Source organism: Hyla sarda, chromosome 6, assembly GCF_029499605.1.
Source record: "Hyla sarda isolate aHylSar1 chromosome 6, aHylSar1.hap1, whole genome shotgun sequence".
Classification (NCBI taxonomy): domain Eukaryota; kingdom Metazoa; phylum Chordata; class Amphibia; order Anura; family Hylidae; genus Hyla; species Hyla sarda.
Genome location: NC_079194.1, coordinates 54,918,106 through 54,937,863, shown reverse-complemented (window position 1 = coordinate 54,937,863; position 19,758 = coordinate 54,918,106). Strand labels below are relative to the sequence as shown.

At 42.9% G+C, this 19,758-nt stretch overlaps 1 long non-coding RNA gene across 1 annotated transcript in view; it reads right to left on the bottom strand.

The window, feature by feature from the left end:
• Positions 1-10,755: 10,755 nt before the first annotated feature.
• Positions 10,756-19,758, bottom strand: part of LOC130275610 (uncharacterized) — a 44,332-nt gene continuing 35,329 nt past the window's right edge. The window contains exons 4-5 of the long non-coding RNA XR_008844839.1: positions 11,485-11,554; positions 10,756-11,342 (exon numbers count right to left, since the gene is read on the bottom strand). This is a non-coding gene — a long non-coding RNA (uncharacterized LOC130275610). The remainder of the gene's footprint in view (positions 11,343-11,484; positions 11,555-19,758) is intronic.

Below are 19,758 nucleotides of genomic sequence, written 5' to 3'. Positions count from 1 at the left end.
TTTACCCCTTGTAAAAATTCAAAAATTGGGTCTACAAGAACATGCGAGTGTAAAAAATGAAGATTGTGAATTTTCTCCTTCACTTTGCTGCTATTCCTGTGAAACACCTAAAGGGTTAAAATGCTGACTGAATGTCATTTTGAATACTTTGGGGGGGGGGGTGCAGTTTTTATAATGGGGTCATTTTTGGGGTATTTCTAAGATGAAGACTCTTCAAATCCACTTCAAACCTGAATTGGTCCCTGAAAAATTCTGATTTTGGAAATTTTGTGAAAAATTGGAAAACTGCTGCTGAACTTTGAAGCCCTCTGGTGTCTTCCAAAAGTAAAAACATGTCAATTTTATGATGCAAATATGAAGTAGACATATTGTATATGTGAATAAAAGAAAAAAATATTTGGAATATCCATTTTCCTTACAAGCAGAGAGCTTCAAAGTTAGAAAAATGCAAAATTTTCAAATTTTTCATCAAATTTTGGGATTTTTCACCAAGAAAGGATGCAAGTTACCAAAAATTTTTTACCACTATGTTAAAGTAGAATATGTCACGGAAAAACAATCTCGGAATCAGAATGATAACTAAAAGCATCCCAGAGTTATTAATGTTTAAAGTGACAGTGGTCAGATGTGCAAAAAATGGCCGGGTCCTAAGGTGTAAAATGGCTGGGTCCTTAAGAGGTTAAGTCCCTGTATGGGACTTTTAAGTGCAATGATTCAATTGCATTCACTGTATAATGCTTTGCCTATTGCATAGCATTATACAGAGAGATTGGTGTTCCACACTCACCGCTATAGGGCAAGCAAAGCTCCCTTCAAAGTCATGTAATGCTTTAAGGCGTATATTTACGCTCTGGTGCAATAAGGTCCAGGTGGCAAGGGAGTACATTTACACCCTGTGTCATCTAGGGGTTAACTTTGAGAAACACATTTCTTAACTGTTATACCACCACCACTTTAAACTGCAATAAGCAAATTGCAAAACTGCAAAACTGTTGCAATTTATTTAGAATGACATGCAGATTACAGGCGTCATTATTAGAATCACTGTCGCAGAGTGGCACAATAACAGAGCCTGGAGGAGGCATCAGCATGAGGAGAGCAAATATAGTGGCTGAATGACACAGCGGGGAGGTGACGGCAGCATGAGGAGAACATATAGTGGCTGAATGACACAACCTGGAGGTGACAGAAGCATAAGGAGACCATAAAATAACATTAATGCTTATGCAGAATTATAAAACTACATCCCTTTCCCTTATCCCCTTACACCCTTCACTTCAATTCCCTGGTTGGACTTGATGGACGTATGTCTTTTTTCAACCATACTAACTATGTATATATAGTGGCTGAATGACACAGCGTGGAGGTGATGCAGCAGCATGAGGAGACCATATAGTGGCTGAATGACACAGCATGGAGGTGGCGGCTGCATGAGGAGAACATATAGTGGCTGAATGACACAGCATGGAGTTGGCGGCAGCATGAGGAGAACATATAGTGGCTGAATGACACAGTGTAGAGGTGGCAGCAGCATGGGGAGACCATATAGTGGCTGAATGACACAGCCTGGAGTTGGCAGCAGCATGAGGAGACCACATATTGGCTGAATGACACAGCCTGGAGTTGGCAGCAACATATAGTGGCTGAATGACACAGCCTGGAGGTGGTGGAAGCAGGAGGAGACCATATAGTGGCTGAATGACACAGCATGGAGTTGGCAGCAGCATGAGGAGACCACATAGTGGCTGAATGACACAGCCTTAACCCCTTAAGGACCAGGCCCATTTTGGCCTTAAGGACCAAACCAATTTTATTTTTGCATTTTTAAGTTTTTCCGCCATCTAAAATTCATAACTCTCTTATATTTCCATCCACAGACCCATATGAGGGCTTGTTTTATGTGACATCAATTGTACTTTATAATAACAAAACTTATTTTACCATAAAATGTACGGCGCAACCAAACAAATATTATTTTTGTGGGAAAATTGAAAAGAAAACCGAAATTTAGCAAATTTTGGAAGGTTTTGTTTTCACGCTGTACACTTTCTGGTAAAAATTACATGTTTTCTTTATTCTGTGGGTCAATACGATTAAAATGATACCCATGTTATATGCTTTTCTATAATTGTACCGCTTAAAAAAAAAATCTCAAACCATTTTAACAAAATTAGTATGTTTGAAATTGCCCTATTTTGACCACCTATAACTTTCTCATTTTCCGTATATGGAGCGATATGAGGGCTAATTTTTTGCGCCATCATCTGTAGTTTTTATCAGTACCACTTTTGCTTGGGTTTTACTTTTTATACATTTTTTATTTTTTTAATAAAATGTGACAAAAAAGCAGCAATTTGGGACTTTTTTTAATTTTTTTACGTTTACGCCGTTCACTGTATGGGATAATTAACAATATATTTTAATAGTTCAGACATTTACGAACATGGCGATACCAAATATGTGTATTCATTTTTTTTAACGCTTTTTTGGGGGGTAAAATGGGAAAAACGGATGTTTTACTTTTTTTATTGGGGGAGGGGATTTTTCAAGTTTTTTTAACTTTTTTATTTTACATTTTTTTACTTTTTTACACTTTTTATGTCCCCATAGAGGACTATTCATAGCAATCATTTGATTGTCATGATGCGTTAAGTACCATGTCACCATTGTCGTTAATGGGTTAAGTTGACGGCAGCATATAGTGGCTAAATGACACAGTGTGGAGTTTGTGGCAGCATGAAGAGAACATATAGTGGCTGAATGACACAGCGTGGAGGTCGTGGCAGCATGAGGAGAACATATAGTGGCTGAATGGCACAGCGTGGAGTTGGCAGCAGCATATAGTGGCTGAATGACACAGCCTGGAGGTAGCGGAAGCATGAGGAGACCATATAGTGGCTGAATGACACAGCCTGGAGTAGGCGGCAGCATGAGGAGACCACATAGTGGCTGAATGACACAGCCTGGAGTGGGCGGACGCATATAGTGGCTGAATGACACAGCGTGGAGGTGGCGGCAGCATGAGGAGACCACATAGTGGCTGAATGACACAGTGTGGCGGTTAGTGGCAGCATGAGGAGAACATATAGTGGCTGCATGACAAAGCCTGGAGGTGGCAGCAGCATGAGGAGAACATATGGTGGCAGTATGAGACAGCTTGGAGCTGGCTGCAGCATGAGAACATATGGTGGCAGAGTAAGACCACCTGGAGGTGGCAGCAGAAGCATCAGGAGTCCTGAAAGTGACCCAGTGACAGAGTGGCGCGGTGGGTAGAAATACCAGTACCCAGGAACGAAGGTGGGTGAGAAAAGGAGAACCTGGAATCAGATGTGTAGCATCAGGCAGGTGGCAGGATCAGAATAGTACCTTAGGCAGGTAGGCAGCAGAAAACAGTCTTTTTTGTAAAAGTGTTAGTGTGCACAAGTATTGAGGATATGCAAAAGTAAAACTTAACGTTTAATAATATGCTTAGAATAAAATATATGGACCCAAAACTTTTTTTAAAATCAAACACAAAGAAAGGTATGCAAAAAACACCATGTGCCACCTACACCATCAAGTATTGATGTGATGCAAAGACTTCTAAAAGGTAGAAGGGAACAATGTATGGTCCATTGTAACCGGTGGGGATAAACACTTCCCCTGTAAGGCCCTACTCTCGCATTATTAATTTGCTTCTTGGCAAGTGTTACTTGCCCTAAAAAGGGCGGCCCCACACAGGAACCTCTGTTTTTTAGGTGGAAATAGGGATTGGTTCCTGTGAGGGGCCACCCTTTTTAAGACGAGGAACACTTTCCTCGAAAAGGTGGAAGGGAACAACGTATTGTCCATTGTAAGGCCCTACTCTTTCCCTATTAATTCCCTTCTTGGCAAGTGTTACTAACCCTCAAAAAGGGCAGTGGAATGACGTTGTTCATCCCATAATCCTGGCGACTGACTGATAATGTGGTTTCCTCAAAGGGCCTAAGCAAACGGCAGGTGTCACGTATGAGCCACCACTGGTTGACATTGAAGTTACACAGAGGAGTCTCCCTATCCGCTTGGATCATCAAAAAATTGGTAATGGCTTTTCTCTGTTTGTATAGTTGGTCCAACATGTGGAGGGTGGAATTCCAACGTGTCAAAACGTCACAAATCAGACTATGTTGAGGGATGCCGTTCTGACGCTGCAGCTCGAGGAGGGTGTGCTTTGAGGTGTACGAGTGGCTCAAGTGCAAGCAAAGTTTCCTTCCCATTGTTAGGATGTCTTGCAGATAGGGGGAACACTTCAGGAACCGCTTGACAACTAGATTGAACACGTGTGCCATGCAGGGTGCATTTCTCAGGCTTCCTTGTCGCAGCACAGACAAGATGTTCTTCCTGTTGTCAGTCACCATGGTTCCCATTTCCAGTTTCCGTGGAGTAAGCCATGATTCGGTTTCTAAATAAATTACTTTTAGCGGTTCCTCCCCTGTGTGACTCCATTCGGCAAGGCAAACCATGTGAAGAACAGCGTGACACCGCCATGCCCTGCAAACATGGTATGCTGGAGGGGCACTGAGACTTGTCCATGCACTGGAGGCTGAGGAAACAGTGGAGGATGAGGAGGCGGAGTCGCACACTGTCACACTGTGGGACTCTCCACCTCAGCGCAAGCCATCAGTTCTCTGAAAGGTGCAGAGTCCACCACTTGAAAAAAAGAGGGACTGCACCACCAGGAGCACATTCAGCTTCTGCACCATTGGATGAGTGGGCGCATACTGTTGCCTCTTGAACATTGCTTCGCCGATGGATTGCTGGTGGAATGACTGACACAAAGTAGGAGGAGCAGGAGCATCTGGAGCGACAGAAGATGGGTGTGACACACAGCTCCCTTAGGCTGAGTGAGGTGGTGGAGCCTTGGCTGGCTGAAACTGGGAGCATTGTGCCACTGGGTGATGCAGCAGGCTGGACCACCACATCGGAGCCATGGTTCTCCCAGGCCGCTTTATGGTGACGAAGTAGGTGGTCTACCCTGGACACATTTGGCTCAAGATTTTTTTACTTCTGCCACCATGCTGACTGCCAACCATGCTAACACCTAGCTGGCTCAGCTGCTGCCTCACGGGCAACCTGCAACCCTATTCTGATGATGATGAAGTCCCTTCTGCACCCGGCTCCCAAGTGCGATCTGCTTTATCATCGCCGAGTTGTGTCTGCACTTCACTGATGTACTCCTCAGGTTCCTCAACAATGTCTGCTTCAGGAGCCTGAAGGCTCGCAAACACCACCTCCTACGCCACACTCTCCTTATCACTACTTGCCCGCCTAGCGGAGGAAGCGGCGGATGTCTCCTCCACTTCTTGGCTGGGAAGTAGCTGCTGACTGTCCTCTAGATCATCCACTAAATAGTGGAGCTGAACCCACAGCATAAGATACTTCTTTGGGGGAGGGAACAGCATAGGACAGAGGCAATGGGAGGAAAGGGACTGCTGCCGGGCCATGCCAACTGAGGTTTGTGTCTGAGGAACCCACCGACTGTTGAGTGGGGGTGTCAGATGTCACTTTTGATGAAGTGGATGACCGTGTTAACCAATCAATGACGGCAGATGGGTTACTGGTCGAGACACGACCGCTAGCTGATACCGGGAGCTCAGGCCTCTCGCTGTGACTCCTGCTGCCACTCACCCTTAGTCTGCTTTGACCGCTGCCTGATGAATTTAGGCCTCTGTCACTCCTCTGTGCACATCTGGCACTTCTCCCTGACATATTTAGTGCGTATATGAGGGGAGTACAATACACTCCACTATGCTTAAAACAGTATTTGTGTACAACACCAGCAGGTTTGTACTTTTGGCTGGCCTTTCACAGTATCTAGGCCCTTAAGACTTTAACAGGAACAAAATAGTACACCACTTAGATGTACGTATGTGGTTTGCACTTATGAGGGGAGGACAATGCGCTCCAGAATATCTATAAAAGTATTTGTGTACAACACCAGCCCGTGAGTACTTATGCCTGGCCTTTCACAGTATCTAGGCCCTTTAGCCTTTAACAGGAACAAAATAGTACACCACTTAGATGTACGTATGTGGTATGCACTTATGAGGGGAGGATAATTTGCTCCAGTTTGCTTAAAAAAGTATTTGTGTACAACACCAGCAGTACACACCAGTGCTGCAGCACAGTCACTGTGTACTACATCCAAAATTGCACTCTCTATCAATCTCCCTCCCTTCCCTATCAGTGCTTCTAGGCAGGATTTGTGCTTGAGCTGAATCGCTGCTGTTCTGTGCAACACACTGCTCTCTGTCCCTCTCTGTAATAGAACACTGTAGTGACTGGGAGGTGAATCACTGCAGTAAGAATGTTTTTCTGTGCAACACACTGCTCTCTGTCCCTCTGTGCAACAGAACGCTGATGTGATGAGGTGAATTGATGCTGGTAAAAAGCTTTTCTGGCCAACACACAGCGCGGTCTGTCCCTATCTATCTCTCTGCAATGAAAGGCTGAAGTGACTGGCCGCAAAATGGCTGCCGATTATATAGAGCTGTGACATCACAGGGGTGACTGGCTGCTGATAGACTGCATGCTGCATGTGATTCAGGGTCATCCCGCTTACCCTTGTTCCCGCCTTCCCAGGATTCCTTGCCCCATGTCCTCACATGTGGATCCACCATTTTAGATGCCCTGGAGTCTGGACCGCACTAAATGGAGTTTAAAGCGATTTGCGCGATCAAATTGTGCTGATATTCGCATTCGTTGCAAATAAAAATTTTCCTGAAATTCGGAACGAATTCGGATTCATCAGATTCAATTCGCTCATCCCTACTTGTATGCCATAGTACAGTTTTACACCATAATTTCCATTTTTCAGAGATTGGGCAGGGCTTAGCAGGAAGGTCATGGCATCCAGCTGCCATAGATGGTATTTAGTAAATCTTCCCCAAATAATTTTAAATGCCTAAAGTTATTGCATATTTTGACTTTCTCATTAAAAACAACAAGGAACATCCACAATAAGTCTGCAGCAGATCCGATACATCAACAGACTTGATGTGGATTTAGGATATAGCCACAGACTGTGAAAATTTGGATTTTCTGCAGCGTTTCTACAGCTACAAATCAATACAAAAATGTATTTGCTGTGGATTTTTTGCTGCAGATTTGAGGTTGTCTATGCCCATATTTACAGCTAAAATCAAGGTACTCCAAAATCAATAATTGTGAATTTTTCTGAAGAACATTGGGGGAGATTTATCAAAACCTGTGCAGAGGAAAACTTGCCCAGTTGCCCATAGCAACCAATCAACTTGCTGCTTTCATTTTTATGAAGGCCTGTGAAAAATGAAAGAAGCGATCTGATTGGTTGCTATGGGCAACTGAACAAGTTTTCCTCTGCACAGGTTTTGATAAATCTCCCCCATTGTTCTTAGAAATCTCATTCACTTTGCTGCTATTGTAAAAGTTGTACATTTTGCATAAGGGTGTTACTAGGCTCTTGCAAACAGAATTTTGGACTAATTTGCATAAAACAGCATACATGACATTGTCCCTGGATGGATATTGCTCCTAATCTTAGGGCTATGGATATTATAGGAGAGTATAGGACTGACACCTTCAAAGGAACAATACTCAACAATTACACACAGTGACTCACAGAAGATTAGAGTCATTCTCTTTCTTTGTCTTCTCTTTCCGGTCCAGTTTTCCATAAATGCTTCTTCTAGATGCAACTTCCCTCTTCAGAGTTTGCAGTCCAGAGAACATAGGTTCCTCACTTCTCCACCTTCTCAACACAATACTGTTCTGGCTGTGCTGCTTCCATACTTGCATCCCCCTTAAAGCACTAGTACCACACAGAGAGTGACCCCTATCATAGTTGCACACATAGTGGTAACTACAGTAGTTGGTGCCACATATGGTGCACTCAAAAAAAAAATTTGCCTAGCAAATAGTGCACATGACATCAACACTCATTGCGTTTCCCACATATAATTGTGCCAGGCTAATAGTGGTCCTGACAATATACTCAATCCTTAAATTAGCAAGCAGGCAGTGCCCCTTTCCATGCAGTCAAAAATAATATACAGCAGAGTGCCCCCCCCCCCCAATTGTAATAGTGCTCACACAGTAACCCCATAGTTATAATGCATTCAAAAGATAACTGTGCGAGAGTACCCCCTATACTACCAAAAAATAATTATTGCTTACAGTAGCCCTATTTATAGTAACAGTGCTGCAACAGCAATAACACTATTCATGAGAGCAGAGTAGTAATAGTGCACCCTTATTTTCCTTTTTATCATTTTTCTTTTCTTTTTATTCTTCTCTCCTTTTTTGTCTCAACCAGTTATAAAGCAAAAATTCTCATTAACCTCTTCAGGACACAGGGCATATGGATACGCCCTGCATTCCGAGTCCTTAAGGACACAGGGCGTATCCATACGCCCGTGGGAAATCCGGTCCCCACCGCTAGCCGGTTGGGGACCGGAGCCGGATGCCTGCTGAAACCATTCCAGTCCTGAGACCCCCCCATGTCGGCGATCGGAGAAAATCGCATGTCAATTCAGACATGCGATTTTCTCCAATTCCGGGCTGATCGGGTCTCTGGTGACCCTATCACCCGGAAAATAGGGCTGATCGGAGTTGTCAGCAACAGCCCCGATCAGCCTAAGGGATAGGAGTGAGGTTGCAGAGCTGCGATCTCCTCCTATCCCCTGCCATTAGTCAGAACGGAGTTCTGACCAATGGCAGCGCAGGACAGCGGGTTGCCATTCTGCCCGCCCCTGGATGTCGAGGGGATCTGGGAAGAAGATGGAGGCCGTACCTGCAGGAGAAGATGCCTGGGGACCTGCTGGATACTGGATCAGGTAGGGAATCGTCGGTGGGGGGGGGGGGGGATTGAAAGTGAAAGTAAAACGTTCTTTACTGTGGCAACCACTAGGAAGGCCAAACAGCAACTCCCAGCATGCCCAGACAGCCAAAGGCTGTCTGGGCATGCTGGGAGTTGTAGTTTTGCAACATCTGGAGGGTCACAGTTTGGATACCACTGTTACAGTGGTGCCCAAACGGTAGCCCTCCAGATGTTGCCAAACTACAACTCTCAGCATGCCTCGACTGCCCAGGCATGCTTGGAGTTGTAGTTCTGTAACATCTGTCCCTTCAGATTTAGCAATTTTCATGAAATTTTTTAAAATTGCTGCTCTATTTTGAAGCCCTCTAATTTTTTCAAAAAGCAAAAATATGTCCATTTTATGATGCCAACATAAAGTGAACATATTGTATTTGTGAAGAAAAATACAATTTATTGTGAATATCCATTTTCCTTACAAGTAGAGAGCTTCAAAGTTAGAAAAATGCTAATTGTTCAAAATTTTCATGAATTTTGGGGATTTTTCACCAAAAAAGGATGCAAGTAAAGCCGAAAATTTACCACCAAAATAAAATAGAATATGTCACGAAAAAACGTTCTCAGAATCAGAATATTCGGTAAAAGCGTTTTCGCGTTATTAATTCGTAAAGTGACGGTGGTCAGAATTGCGAAAAAGGGCTCAGTCCTTAAGGTGAAAAAGGGCTGGGTTCTTAAGGGGTTAAAGGAGTTTCCCAGAAACACTTTTTTTTTTAAATATGATTCTGGGTGATGCGCAAATAAAATATATCCTTTACACACCTGCCATTCTGATGGCACCCAGTCTTTTTGCCTCTGATGACATTTATACCCCAAACTGTGAGTTAATTTTTATTGGCCATGTAGTATTTTATGTTCTCAGTCTTTTGGTAGCCATTCTCCAGTTCACTTTTTTAGAGTTGACAATTGGGAAAACACTTGTTCGTCAGCTGATTAAATCTTTTGTTCTGACATTTAAATTATTGTTGTTGGCTGCACTTAAAAAGGGGATGTGTGTCTGTCATTAATGAATGTAATGGTCTACACCAATGATCTGAGTTGATCAACAAGATTGGTGCACTTTATCCTGCGGACAAGTAGAAAAAAGAAAAAATACAGCTCCCAGGAAAACAGTTTAAACTTAATGTTTACTAGATGCATATTAAAATGGCATTCCAAAGGCGGAAAATGGCTGTACCTGACATATGAAAGGTGTAATGTCTGTTCCGGTTTTGAGAAGCCAGTGGGCGTTTCTGAAATGCGGTTCGTGTCATTTGTACCTCTGTATTTAAACCCCTCAGTTGGATGGTATCATTGCCATGACTAAGAGCTTAGGCTCGAAACGCGTTGGAGTTTCACTCGTGTTTTTTGAGTGACATGTCACTTTCCGCCTTTGGAATGCCATTTTAATATGAATCTAGTGAACGTTATGTTTTAACTGCTGATTCTCCTGGGAGCTGGATTTTTTCTTTTTTCTGGAGCTGGATTTTTTCTTTTTTCTACTTGTCCTCAAACATCGGGGAATAGCTGTTCCCTGCATCCGTGCTTACGGACTACATGGTTCAAGTAACACCTACAATCCTCCTAGGAAAATAATCTTAAACAATTCATATACTAAGTGACAAAACAACTAACAGTATATGCACCTACAATTGTCACCCCAAAAAATCACTACCATAAATTGCAAAAATAAATAAACTTTATTTTAATAAACTTGTGTAAAAGTGCCCTTAATTCTCTCTATATTCCTACTCGTTATAACTTACATGGTAATCCACATACCAGGTACTATTGATGCAAAACCATGCTTTTAGATAAAAGTGGACTAATTAATTACTAATATAATGTTTAGTAAAACGTTATTTTATTTTAAAAATGTACTTTGGTGCTTACATTTCTGTGCCAAGGCTGTAGGACATGTAATTTTAATATTTTGATACATGTATATGTTACCATTTGATATAAATATAAATTTTATTTTGGAGGTACAAGCAAAAAAAATTTGCATTTTTTTTTTTACCATTTATTGTTGTTTGAAACAAAATGTGTATAATTAAATAGGCACTATTGTTTTTTTGTTTGTTTTTTAAACTTGACATTCATCAATAATACAAGCAAATGTAAGAAAAATGTTAATGTATTTTATTAGTTCAAAAGCATATCTCGTCTTTACCTGCTCTCTTGCCTCCCCTTAAACCATCACTCGTTCTAAACAAACAACTCAAGTCTGTCTTTCCCTTACAAGAAAGACTAGCAGCTCACTGAAGGATCAAATACATAGTAGTAGTATATTGACAGGTGAGTGGGGAAAAGGGAGAGGATAGTGAAGTGGCTGGAGAGACCAAGAAGCAAACAGAGAAACTACAGGGAGAATGCATGTGTAGTACTGCTATATAATGTCTTCCATGCTGCTGCTTCTTCTTCTTAGGGTGTATTATCAAGACATAAAAGAACAGAATTATTTCTTCTGGGCTCCATCCTATAGAACAAAAATCTTTATATATATATATATATATATATATATATATATATATATATATATATATATATATATATATATATATATATGTTAAACAATGGCATGAAATAATGCTACTCCTAATGTACACACATGAAGCTTATCCAAAAAAAGTTACCTGAAATGACAATATAGATTGTTAGGCACATAAGGATGCCAAATATGAAGGTGTTATGCTGCAGCATTTTCTGAAATAAAGTATATTTTATTTATTAAAAAAAATGTGTGTTAAAAAAAAAGGTTCTTCCTTTTTGTTTCTTACATAGGAACTTTTGAATATTTATTAAAAATATGTCAACATACTTCTGCATGCCAGCATATTGTGTTTTTGCATAGAAAAATCTATAGGCACCTGTAAGTATGGGCAAAAAGGTATCCCTACTCGCTCACGCACATTAGATCTTACCAGCACACACTGTGTCCACAAAATCATGACAAAAATGTACATCATGTTGCAGTAATTGACAGACGTTTTGCCATGGTGCATGAAATAGTCCAAGTGTAACTACACTGCAAAAAAAAAAAATCATAGTGCTTTTAGATCCGCATGTGAAGCATCTAAAGCTCAGCCTTTTGTGCCACAGACTTTCTTCTTCCTCCCTCTTTCTTATTCACTGACAGGAAGTTGCTAATCATTCTCTGCCACGTTTCAGATACAATGACGTTGCAGCACAGTCACTACTTACATAAGCCTGTGAGCTAGAGACACTGCCTGCATGAATTAGTGCCAATGCTGCTGTAAACACTGAACCTAAAAGGGGTATTTCTGCAAGAGACTCTTATCACCTTTCTACAGTATAGGTGGTAAATGTATGATTGCTGGGAACTCCACCGGACACAGAAGATGATATCTTAGTACAGCACAGTCTTTGTCAGTCATGTTGGATTTGAATGGAGTGGCAGATCTTATACTCAACCACCACTTAATTCAAATCCCTCCTATATGGAGGTCATATGGTGAGAAGGAATGGGGGGGGATAGAAAAACAGAGCTAATTTATTCCAAAAACAACACCATCCCTGTCCCCTGGTTGTGAATAATACAACTTAGCTCCATTCACTTAGTTCCGTTCAATGGAGCGGAGCTGCAATACCACACACAAACTAAGGACAGGTGTGGTGCTATTTTTTGGAGAAATCAGCTTTGTTTTTGTCCTTTGGTTATCCTGGATAACCACTTTAATAAGCTAAAAAGTTCCCTTTATATGCTGTGTTCACACATTGCAGCTAATCAGCAGTACCACAACTAATTATCGCAAGCGTCTTTGCCACAATTGGCTTAAATCACAATTGAAAGTTCCGCATTTTACAGCAATTTACATAGTCACTGTAAAACACTATTTTTACAGCGATTTTGGCTATTCACGGAAAAAATGCATGTGGCGATTAGCAGCGGTACTGCTAATTAGCCACAATGTGTGAACAAAGCCATAGATGTTTATTAATATTCTATAGCCTTCAACACAGAAGTTCAGTGCAGCAGTGATCTGAGGCTACATAATACTTAAAGGGGTGCTCCCGTGGAAAACTTTTTTTTTTAAATCAACTGGTGCCAGAAAGTTAACTTCTATTAAAAAAAATCTTAATACTTCCAGTACTTTTTAGGGGCTGCATACCACAGAGGAAATGCTTTTCTTTTTGGATTTCTCTTCTGTCACGACCACAGTGCTCTCTGCTGACCTCATCTCTGTCCATTTTAAGAACTGTCCAGAGCATATGCTGCTCTGGACAGTTCCTATAATGGACAGAGATGTCAGCAGAGAGCACTGTGGTCATGACAGAAGAGGAATCCAAAAAGAAAAGCATTTTCTCTGTGGTATACAGCCCCTAAAAAGTACTGTAAGGATTAAGATTTTTTTTTTTAACCTGTTAAGGACCCAGGACGTACCGGTAGGTCCTGAGTCTGCTCCCATTCTATAACGCGGGGCCGGGACCCGTGGCTAATAGCATGCGGCACTGATCGCGGTGCCACGCACTATTAACCCTTTAGAAGCGGCGTTCAAAATTGAACGCCTTGTCTAAAGTGAAAGTAAAATCAGGGAGCTGTTCAGGATCGCCGCAGCGAAATCGCGGCATCCCGAACAGCTTACATGACAGCCGGAGGATCCCTACCTGCCTCCATGCTGTCCGATCACCGAATGACTGCTCAGTGCCTGAGATCCAGGCATAAGCAGTCAAGTGGCAGAATCATCGATCAGTGGTTTCCTACGAGAAACCACTGATCAATGTAAAAGATCAGTGTGTGCAGTGTGCAATAAGTCCTATCAATGCAAATATGGTACCGCTAAAAACTTCAGATCACAGCGCAAAAAATGAGCCCTCATACTGCCCCATACGCGGAAAAATTAAAAAGTTATAGGAGTCAGAAGATGACAATTTTAAACGTATACATTTTCCTGTATGTAGTTATGATTTTTTCCAGAAGTACGACAAAATCAAACCTATATAAGTAGGGTATCCTTTCAATCGTATGGACCTACAGAATAAAGAGAAGGTGTCATTTTTACCGAAAAATGTACTGTGTAGAAGCGGAAGCCCCCATAAGTTACAACATGGCGTTTTTTTTTCAATTTTGTCTCACAATTATTTTTTTTCCGTTTCGCCGTAGATTTTTGGGTAAAATGACTGATGTCATTACAAAGTAGAATTGGTGGCGCAAAAAATAAGCCATCAAATTGAATTTTAGGTGCAAAATTGAAAGAGTTATGATTTTATTAAAAGGTAAGGAGGAAAAAATGAAAATGCAAAAACCGAAAAACCCCGGGTCCTTAACCTCTTTAGGACATATGACGTTCTGGAACATCCCCGCTACCTGGGCTTTAATGCCCAAGGACGTTAGAGAACGTCCTGTTGTATTTCCGGTCTCTGCCGTGCGCCGGGCAGAGATCGGAACGGCATGTCTGCTGAAATCTTTCAGCAGGCATGCCGTGCAAATGCCGAGGGGGGTCCCGGGCCCCCTGCATGTTGCCGATCACCGGAGATCGCTTGCGAAATCACGCAAGCGATCTTCAGCGATTCGGGTCATTCGGGTCACTTGTGACCCGATGACCTGGAAATAAATGGTGATCGGCGGTGTACAATTCACCGCCAATCAACTACCGTTGCTGGGGAGCGGTGACAATACTGTCACCACCCCAGCAACGTTGCTATTGGCCGGCGATCATCCAGCCAATAGCAGAGCGACAGAGGAGGGGTTAACCGCTCCTTCTCGCTGCTGGATCCGCTGTTTTTGTTCAGTCAGCAGGTGCAGCAGGGAGAAGAAGCTGTGGATCCCCCCTCGGAGCTCCGGAGCTCCCTCAGGAGCCTTAGAATAGGGTGAGATTATTGCAGGGACAGGTAGGAGTTTAAATGGTTAAAAAGTGAAATAAAAGTTAAAAAAAAAAAAAAGTACCCCAGGGTCCTATCAGGGTCTGATCCCTGACCCCGGGTCCTATTAGGGGTTCAGGGAGCTGCGTTTGCCACCCCTTTTTTTTTTGCCCGCAGCTTTTTTTTTTTTCTATTACTGTTCTACACTTTTTACACCACCAAGCACCACACAGTACATACCCCCCCCCCCCCCCGCCACCGTAAGGTTCACTTTACCTCTTGTTACGTTCCCCAAGGGGTCTAGTTTCCAAAATATAATGCCATGTGTTTTATTTTTTGCTGCCCTGGCACCATAGGGGCTTCCTAAATGCGGCATGCCCCCAGAGCAAAATTTGCTTCCAAAAAGCCAAATGTGACTACTCCCCTTCTGAGACCTGTAGTGCGCCAGCAGAGCACTTTTCACCCCCATATGGGGTGTTTTATGAATCGGGAGAAATTGGGCTTCAAATTTTGGGGGGGGGTATTTTCTGCTTTAACCCTTTGTAAAAATGTAAAATTTTTGCGAAAACAAGCATTTTAGGTAATTTTTTTTTTTTTTTTTACAGATGCAAAAGTCGTGAAACCCCTGTGGGGTATTAAGGTTCACTTTACCCCTTGTTACGTTCCCCAAGGGGTCTAGTTTCCAAAATTTTATGCAATGTGTTTTTTTTTCTGTCCTGGCACCATAGGGGCTTCCTAAATGCGGCATGCCCCCAGAGCAAAATTTGCTTCCAAAAAGCCAAATGTGAGTACTCCTCTTCTGAGACCTGAAGTGCGCCAGCAGAGCACTTTTCACCACCATATGGGGTGTTTTCTGAATCGGAAGAAATTGGGCTTCAAATTTTGGGAGGTATTTTCTGCTTTAACCCTTTGTAAAAATTTACATTTTTTGCAAAAACAAGCATTTTAGGTAAATTTTTTTTTTTTTTTACATATGCAAAAGTCGTGAAACCCCTGTGGGGTATTAAGGTTCACTTTACCCCTTGTTGCATTCCCCAAGGGGTCTAGTTTCCAAAATATAATGCCATGGGGTTTATTTTTTTTGCTGTCCTGGCACCATAGGGGCTTCCTAAATGCGGCATGCCCCCAGAGCAAAATTTGCTTCCAAAAAGCCAAATGTACTCCTCTCCTGAGACCTGTAGTGCGCCAGCAGAGCACTTTTCACCCCCATATGGGGTGTTTTCTGAATCGTGAGAAATTGGGCTTCAAATTTTGGGGGGTATTTTCTGCTTTAACCCTTTGTAACAATGTGCATATGTACATATGCAAAAGTCGTGAAACACCTGTGGGGTATTAAGGTTCACTTTACCCCTTGTTATGTTCCCCAAGGGGTCTAGTTTCCAAAATATAATGCCATGTGTTTTTTTTTTGCTGTCCTTGCACCCTAGTGGCTTCCTAAAGGTGACATGCCCCCCAAAAACCATTTCAGAAAAATGTTCTCTCCAAAATCCCCTTGTCGCTCCTTCCGTTCTGAGCCTTCTACTGCGCCCGCTGAACAATTTACATAGACATATGAGGTATGTGCTTACTTGAGAGAAACTGGGCTACAAATACCAGTAAAAATGTTCTCCTTTTACCCCTTGCAAAAATTCAAATATTGGGTCTACAAGAAAATGCGAGTGTAAAAAATGAAGATTTTAAATTTTCTCCTTCACTTTGCTGCTATTCCTGTGAAACACCTAAAGGGTTAAAACACTTACTGATACTTTGGGGGGTGTAGTTTTTATAATGGGTCATTTGTGGGGTATTTCTAATATGAAGACCCTTCAAATCCACTTCAAAACTGAACTGGTCACTGAAAAAAAGTGAGTTTGAAAATTTTGTGAAAAATTAGAAAATTGCTGCTGAACTTTAAAGCTCTCTGGTGTCTTCCAAAAGTAAAAACTCATCAATTTTATGATGCAAACATAAAGTAGACATATTGTATATGTGATCCAAAAAATGTTTTATTTTGAATATCCATTTTCCTTACAAGCAGAGAGCTTCAAAGTGTGAAAAATGCAAAATTTTCATTTTTTTCATCAAATTTTGGGATTTTTCACCATGAAAGGATGCAAGTTGCCACAAAATTTTACCTCTATGTTAAAGTAGAATATGTCACGAAAAAACTATCTCGGAATCAGAATGATAAGTAAAAGCATTCCAGAGTTATTAATGTTTAAAGTGACAGTGGTCAGAATTGCAAAAAACGCTCCGGTCCTAAGGTGTAAAATGGCCCGGTCCTTAAGGGGTTAAACTGTAAATTTTTATTGGAATTTTCAAATCCAGAGAAGAGAAATCATAAAGGAAGTGCAAATAACAACATCATAGAATTCAAACATTCCCAGAGATCGTAAGCCGTAAACATAGCAAAATCAGGGAAACAGATTTCTCCAGGATCATACAGCACAACCAAGCAGTAGGCACAGATGGGTAATAAACTACAACACATCAGACAGAAAAGACAAGGAAAAACTGTGAACAACAGAATAAAGACAACAGACAAAAAGAGGGGGGGGGATGGGGGAGGTACGGGTAGGGGATGTCAGGCAGTTAAGGAGGTTGTCGGTCCACATAGCTATTCCAGGGCTCCCAGACCACTAGAAATAGGGACATGGTATTATTTAGAGAGGCAGTGAGAGACTCTAGGGAACGCATCTCCCGTATTCTAGCCAAAAGGTCTGCCTCGGAGGGGGGAAGGGGGGATTTACAATGCTTGGCTATAAGCGTATTGGCCACCAGGACTGTCTGCATAAAGAGCTTAAAGGACATTTTTGTTAAAGGCCTGAAAGAGAGAAAAAATAAGTAGTCTAAGGGACCCAGTGGGACCTGGACCCCCAAGACATCCGCCACCACCCGCCTCACCATTTCCCAGTAGGCCACAATCAGAGGGCAGGACTAGAATATATGATAGACCGTTCCCAGCCCAACTTCGCAGCGCCAACATTGAGGAGGAATACTAGGGTTCAGAGTGTTCTACCATGTGTGATACCAGCCCATCAACAGCTTAAATTGGGTTTCCTTATAGGCCGTACAAATGGAAGCCCTGGAGGCCCTCTCCCAGATGATCCTCCATTGTGGCAGAGCAATAGTAGTGTTCAAGGCCTCCTCCCAACGGGACATATATCTGTGATAAGGGGCTTCACCATCCCGGGGGGAGGCCCCGCACGGCACAACCTCTTGAACGTAGTAGGAAAAGAGACCACGTGAGTCTCCAGAGACGACATCATATAGTGCCAAAGCTGGGAGTAGTGGAATCATTCAGAGGTGGGAAGACCGTAGCTGGATACTAGATCCTCAAACAGGAGTAATGCACGTGTAAGGGGGTTAACCAAGTCCGCCCAACAGAATAACCCTCTGCCCCCCCATTCCCTAACCATGGAGGAGGTGAGGCCCGGGGGGGAAAGATGGGTGATAGAGAAAAGATTGCAGAACGAGAAAAAAGTTGACATTTCCTAGAGCAGTATCCCCAGACATGGCGGGAGAAGGATATAGGACCCAGTAGGGGACCCGTCGGGGTGCAGGGGGAGGGCAACTCCAAAGAAACGTATTAGGATGGATGGGGGCAAGCCAAAGCTTTTCCAGCTCCATCCAGCGGCTATATGCACGATACGTTGCCCAGGAAGCCAAATGATGCAAATGTGCAGCCCAGTAATACTTAGTGACGTCCGGTACAGACAGTCCCCCCATGTTCCGAATCGCCAGCATTACCGACATGGGGAGGCAATGTCGCTTACTGTCTCAAATAAAGCGAAAGATAGCCGATTGAAAAGCCTTCAGCGCCGCCAATGGTACACGAACCGGTAGTGTCTAAGAAAAGTAGAGCAGTTTAGGCAGTATAGTCACCTTAACCGCCACTATATGGCCGAAAAACGAGATATATTGAGAGCGCCATTTATCCATTAGTGCACGCTGCTGTTGGAGCAGGGGGATGAAATTAGCAGAGTAAAGAGAAGAGTAGCTAGAGGTATGACGAACACCAAGGTAAGTGATAGCAGAGGGCAACCACCGAAAGGAGTAAGCCGATCTGAGTTGCTCAGAGAGGGAAGGTGGGAGATTCAAGGGCTGAACCTCGGTTTTGGAAAGATTGACTTTATAGCCAGAGATAGTGCCAAAAGTGTGCAGGACCCTCTATAGGTTAGGGAGAGAGAGGACATGCTTAGTTAAAGTGAGGAGGACATAGTCCGCAAACAGGCAGATTTTGTATTCCCTGTCATGAGGAGTAACCCCACAGATGTCCGCACACCCACGTATCATAGCGGCTAAAGGTTCAATGCATTAAGCAAAAATCAGAGGGGATAGCGGACATCCCTGCCTGGTACCATTATGCAAAGGGAAGGGTGGAGAAGAAGCATGAGGAAGCTTCAGAGAGGCCGTAGGGTAAGAATAGAGACCCCGCAGAGGCGTTGGGATGGAACCCGAAATCCCAAATTGAGAGTGGCAAATAGGTATGGCCAACCCAGCCTATCAAAAGGCCTTCTCGGCATCTAAACTAAGTACAACAGCCTGCTCAGAGCGTTTATTAATCAAGTCTATGAGATAAACCACCCTCCTCATGTTATCTCCCCCCTGCCTACAGGGAACAAAGCCCACTTGGTCTTTATGAATGAGAAAGGGAAGGAGACACCCGAGTCGGGTGGCCAATACTTTAGAGAACAATTTGAGGTCAGAGTTCAGCAATGCAATAGGCCTGTAGCTAGAACAATCATGGGGGTCCTTCCCCGGCTTAGGGATAAGGGTGAGCAAGGAGTGTAAGTAAGACTGCGGGATCCCCTCTCCCCCCAGGAAAGAGTTTAAGAGAGAATCAAGGTGGGGAAGAAGTAGGGTAGAGAAGGTCTTGTAGTACAGGTAAGTAAAGCCATCAGGTCCCGGGGAACGTCCCGAAGGTAAAGACTTAAGAACCTCCGCCAATTCCTCCAGCATGATCGGAGCATTAAGAGTAGCCAGGTCAGCGGAGGAAAGGGATGGGAGGTGGCAATCCACTAGGAAGGAGTCTAGTAGGGCATCCCGATCCCCGTGGTAAAACGGAAGTTGGGAAGGAAGAGAGTAAAGTTTAGAATAGTAGTCAT